The following is a 6000-nucleotide window of genomic DNA, read 5'->3' as shown; positions in this document are numbered from 1 at the left end:
CCCTAGCTCCATTTCCTTAATTTCTCTTCTAGCCCTGAGGCTTTCCATTCCACTGAAATTACCTTGAAAAGTTTACTAGTAGCTTTCATCAGGTCTTCAGAGGTTCATCAGAGGTCTGTTCTCAATCCTCATCTTGTTTAACTCATCAATATCCTTTGACTCAGTTAATTACATCCCCTGCTTGAAGTATTTTCTGACTTTTACTTCTGGGACATTTCACCTTTTGGTTTTCCTCCCATCTCACTGACAATGTTTGAATCGTCCTACATGCTTTCCAAATACTATACTCGCCATTCCTTCTCATGTTGCAGGTCTTCCTTTTAGGATTTTTTTGGTACTGGGGATCGAACTCGGGACCTTATGCTTGTGAGTCAGGCGCCAGAACCACTGAGCTAAATCCCCAGCTAGGATTTCTTTTTTTCTTTCAGAAATACATTCTTTAAAGTTCGTATAGTGAATTTCTGTTGGTAGGAAACTCAGTTTCTATGTGTTTGAAAATGTTCTTAGTCAACCTACCTTAATACTTTTTTTTTTTTTTTTTGGTACTGGGGATCGAACTCTGGTCCTTGTGCTTGCGCAGCAGGCAGTGAAACCACTGAGCTAAATTCCCGGCCCCCTACCTTAATACTTTTATTGGGTTCATAAGTCTATGTTGACATAATCTCTCTCGGCACTATATCGATATAACCCTACTGCCTCCTAGCTTTTATTATTGTGGTTGAGAAGTCAGTCTAGTTACTTTTCCCATTGTTTGAACTACTCTGAGGTTGATACTACATTGCTTCCATTTCTGTTGCTTTAGAGTAAATTTTTAAACTGAGAAGCATGAGCCCTCCAACATTAAGCCTTTAAAGAAAGTTTTAAAGGGCCAGGGATTTAGCTCAGTGGTTCCAGTGCCTGCCTTGCAAGCGCAAGGTCCCAAGTTTAATCCCTGGGACCAAAAAAAGAGAAAGTTTTAAAAATTCTAAGTCCTTTTCATTTCCATATAAACTTTAGAATCAGTTCTATAAATTTATGCAGAAAGGGCTCTGGATTTGGATTCGGATTTTGATTCCCCTAACAATCATATTTGTTTAATTCTAGAAACTGAGACTTTTTTCATCCATGATCTGATGGTCTTTGATTTCTTTTAGAAGTTTGACATTTTAAGTGCACAAGAAGTACACACACGTTGTAAAATTTATCCTTAAGCCTTATATATATATACACACCAGGTATCGAACTTGAGACCTTGCGCTTGCAAGGCAGGTGGTGAAACCACTGAGCTACATCCCTGGCTCCAAGCATTTTATATTTTAACATTAACCTAAAGTTTCGTTGTTTAATTTTTAATTTCCAGTTTTGTTACTAGTAAAACATTATGTATTGATTTTGTATCCTGCAACCATAATTATTCATTTATTAATTCTAGTAGCTTTGGGGAGAGTAGATTTCATTGCTGATCTCTTTATCTTTTCTTCCAATCTATATCTTTTATTATTTTTTCTCACATTTTTGCATTTGCTAAGAACCCACCCCCAAAAAACACACATAAACACTCCGCAACAGTGTCGGATCAGTGTCGGACAGAAGACCTAAGCATGAATATTCTTACTTTGTTTCTAACTTTAGGGACAGCACTTATTTTTCACCATCTTTGTAAGAGTTAGGGTTAGGGGTTTTTTATAAACATGCCTTATCAGATTGAAAAAGTTTCCACTTAATCCTAGTTTGGTAAGCTATTTTTATCATAAATAAATATGAAATGTTGTCAAATCCTCTTTCTACACCAAGATGAACGTGTGGTTTTTCTCCTTTAATCTGTTAATCTGTTGAATCATAACGATTTACTTTCAAGTGGTAAGTAAGCCTGGAGTCCTTAGGCAAACCTCCTTTGTTATTTTTATATTGCTGAATTTGATTTACTCATATTTAATGCTTTTGGTGTTTTTGTTCATGAAGCTTATTTACCTAAAGTTTGTGGCCTTTCTTTTTCTTTTTCTTTTTTTTTGGTACCGGTCATCGAACTCGGGACCTTGTGCTTGCTTGCGAGGCAGGTGGCGGAACCACTGAGCTAAAAACCCGGGCAAATTTGTGGCTTTTTAAGAGGGATTGCTTACAATGTCTTTGATCGGTTTCGTTATCAGGGTATTTTTCTTTCTGGCTGCTTTTAAGATCTTCTCTTTGCCTTAGTGTGTTCACCACAATGCATCTTAAGTGTGGATTTATTTTTTATTTATCTTGCTTAGTATACATTGTGCTTCCTCTATAGTGGAGTCATATCTTTCATCACAACTGGAGAATTATCAGGCTTTATTACTTTTAACGTTATCCTGACTCCATTCTCTTTATTTTGTTTTCTTTTGAGAACTCTATTTTAGGCTTCTATTAGATCTTTTTACCCTACTTCCTATCTTTAATATGCTTATCCCTTCCTAATTTAAAAATCCTTATACCTGTTTATCTATGCTAGGAAATTTTTCAGATCTCTGTGTATTTTCTCTTGTTTTAACTTTGTATTATTTGTTCTGTTACCTATTCACTGAGTTTTTTTCTCCTAGAAATTATGTGGTTTTTGTTTGTTTCCAGAAGTTCCATTTAATTCTGTTTTGTTTTGCTTTTTTCTCTTTTTTTGAGGCAGGGTCTCTCTATGTAGTTCAGGCTGGCCTTGAACTCACTGTGTAGCCCAGGCTGGCCTTGAACTCAAGGTGATCCTCCTGCCTCAGCCTCCTGAGTGCTGGATTACAGGGGTGCACCACCATGGCCAACCTCCATTTAGTTATTAGTCAAATCACTCTGATCATTTTTTTTTTTTTTGTACCGGGGATCAAACTCGGGTCTTTGTGCCTGCACAGTCTGATCATTTTTTATAGTGTCTTGTTTACTTGAGAATTGCATTTTTAAATACCTTTAGGGGCAACCCACTTTCTGGTCCCCTTTCTGTCTCTCTTACACAGAAACTTTCTTTCTCTCAATACATTTTTCCTACTCTTAAAAAAAATACCTTTAGGCTGGGGATTTAGCTTAGTGATTTCGCCGCCTGCTGTGCAAGCGCAAGGACCTGAGTTTGATCCCCAGTACCAAAAAATATACAAAAAAACAAAAAAATGAAAAACCTTTAAACATTTCATACATAAGTACTTTATATTCTGTGTTGTATTAGTCCAATATTCAAAATCCTAGCTTTTGAGAGGGTACTCAGGGTTTATCTTGATGTAATGGAATCCTGGGGACTAAACTGGAGGTGATTCTTTTTTAAAAAATTCTACTCATTTATTAGAAATATCTTTTATCCTATGATTTGCTAAAATTTTAAATAAATTGCACTAAAAAGGACTATAAAGAATCCATTGTAAAATTCAAGCACATACATCAGTGTTGGTTTCTATGCAGAGAGAATATTATTGTGTACAGTTTCATGTAATCTGTGATACATGTTCAGCTGTACTTTTTATAAAAATAAACCACATCAAGAAACATGTGTGTAGATATTTCAAAGGAGAACTTTCCGTAGCACCTTTTGCAAACATAAACAATAGATTTCACAAAGTGCAAAGTTTCCTTTCTACCTATCTTGTTTCTAATTTGCAATCAGGTGTAAAGATTCTGTGGAAGGCCTGGGATTTAGCTCAGTGGCACTGCGCCTGCTCAGCAAGTGCAAGGTCCTGAGTTTGATCCCCGGTACCAAAAAGACACAAAGATTCTGTGGAAAACTTCTCATTCCAAGTGTATTGCAGTCTGGGTGATCAGTCTGTAGTGGAACCTGTGGGACCTGAGTCCTTCTGAAGTCTGTTTTGTTATTTTGGATAAAGTTTCAGATACTGTACATGAATAAAAATAAGCTACAGGGAGCTGGGGCTGGGCTTCAGTGGTAGAGGCCTTACCTACCATGTGTGAGGCCCTGGGTTTGATCTCTAGGAACACCAAAATAAACCCTTAAAATAACAAGAAATTGTTTGTACATTATTACCTTATTTTCTATTTGACACTAATTTCTTAATAGAATTTTAAGATTTCCACTCACATTTATTATTTCATGAATATAAAAATTACTCATAGTTATGAATGCTTTTATGCCTTATCAAAGCAATCTAACCATAAATATAGATTATACAATGCCTTTTATATATATAAGTTATCTTTTCTGGATATGTCTTTCATCAGGATTCTACCACATTCATATTTGTCCTTCTAATGAAAGAGGGTAAACATTTTACATCAATCTTATTCAAAGAACAAGGCAACCATAACATAAAGAAACCACAAAGAAAACATGGAGTCTAGTGCAGGAGAATGGACTTTTCTACTCAAACACATTTAAACTTCTTACGAGTATAAAATTACCTGTTGTGCCTTATAGGTTACTTTATGAACAGTAAGATTTTGCAGTCCACTCCAGGTGAAGGCCCAGAAAATATTTTAAATAAATTTCTTTTACCTAGTGAGTTCAAGGCTAGTCTGAACTACATGGTGAGACCCTGTCTCAAGAAATGTAGCCCAGGCTGGCCTTGAACTCACTGTGATTCTCCTGCCTCAGCCTCCTGACTGGTGGGATTACAGGCATCCACCACCATGCCTGGTTTTTAAATACATTTCAATGACTTGATATTTAAGCCTAAACTAGGTTTTTAATGTCTTCTTTATTGCAAATAAGATGTCTTTGACTGAGGTACAGAGTTGTCTTCTAGAATCTTTGCATAAGGCACAGGGACATCAGCACTGTTGACACGAACGGCAGGAGCATCCAAGGAATTGAATGCAGGACCTTTCATGATCCTGGTGCAAATTTCATCTCCTACTCCAGCTGTGGCCCATCTCCCGCCACATCTACAAGGTGGTGAGTCCTCATGACACTGGCTTCTCTGCTTTCAGTGTCCCTTGGTCTGACAGGATGCATATCTATCACTTCACATTTAATTCCTTTATAGATAACCCCATCGTAGCTTCTAAGCAGTGGCCCACAGGTCTTGAATGGGAAACCACGGCCATGTGTGTCTCTTGCCTATTTTGGCTTTTCTAATAGGCATCAGAAAATCTTTAGAATGAGCTTCTGCAGGAAATTCAAGTGGAAGGAGCTCCATACATCAATTCCTTTTCTAGCCTGGCCACTGGATTGTTATCTGGAGTGGCTGATTTAATAATTCCTTTTGCATTCTCTGCATTACAGGGTCTGACCACCTGTAACCTGGGTAGCCCCTGTATCATGCAGCCAAGCACTGTGAGCACGGGGCAGCTACACCTGCCAAGGCATCACTGGTGACATGTGCTACCATGCCCGGCTACCCCTTAATTTTTTTTGTTTGTTTGTTTTGGTACTGGGGATCGAACTTCGGTCCTTGCGCTTGCAAGGCAGGTGACAGAACCACTGAGCTAAATTCCTGGCCCTACCCCTTAATTTTAAGAACACTTAGCATTTCTGCAGTATATGGGAGGGTTGTTAATACATCAAGTTATACCTTGCAGTTTGTGTCTGAGGTTTTAATGAATAGTTAACTTTTAAACCTTTTTTTTTCTTTTTTTTTGGTATCAGGGATCGAACTTGGGACCTTGCGCTTGCAAGGTAGGCAGCAGAACCACTGAGCTAAATTCCCGGCAACAGTTAACTTTTGAAGAAGTTACCTTAGCATAAGAGCAATTTGAATGTATCTATGCTTTGGTTTGGTTTGGTTTTGGTACTGGGGATTGAACTCAGAACCTTGAGCTTGCGAGGCAGGCACAGTGCCACTGAGCTAAATCCCTGGCCTCTTGAGAGGTATCTATGGTTTTTATAAAACATATAAATGGGTTCAGTTAAATTGTTTGAATTATAAAGTAAGTATAAATACAGAGAAGGAGTTTAATCTCATTTTTAAAAGCTGAATCACATTTCGTTTCTTGTTTTAGGATTAAGATGCCAACTAGAATATCCCAACTTGTTTTCAGGGTTGTTATATGTATATGTGTGGTTTTTGTTATGTTGATTTGTTTGCTCCTTTTTAAAAAAACTTCTGGTAACGAGAAAAAAATTTTTTTTGTTTTGCT

At 37.4% G+C, this 6000-nt stretch overlaps 1 pseudogene; it reads right to left on the bottom strand.

The window, feature by feature from the left end:
- Positions 1–4599: 4599 nt before the first annotated feature.
- On the bottom strand, positions 4600–5252 carry LOC101720848 (pyruvate dehydrogenase E1 component subunit beta, mitochondrial pseudogene; annotated as a pseudogene).
- Between the last annotated feature and the right edge of the window lie 748 nt (positions 5253–6000).

Source organism: Heterocephalus glaber, unplaced genomic scaffold, assembly GCF_053883595.1.
Source record: "Heterocephalus glaber isolate CG9 unplaced genomic scaffold, H.glaber_assembly_v1.0 deba00000937, whole genome shotgun sequence".
Taxonomy (NCBI): domain Eukaryota; kingdom Metazoa; phylum Chordata; class Mammalia; order Rodentia; family Bathyergidae; genus Heterocephalus; species Heterocephalus glaber.
The sequence above is the reverse complement of the archived record's forward strand: the minus strand, read 5'-3'. Positions and strand labels throughout refer to the sequence as shown.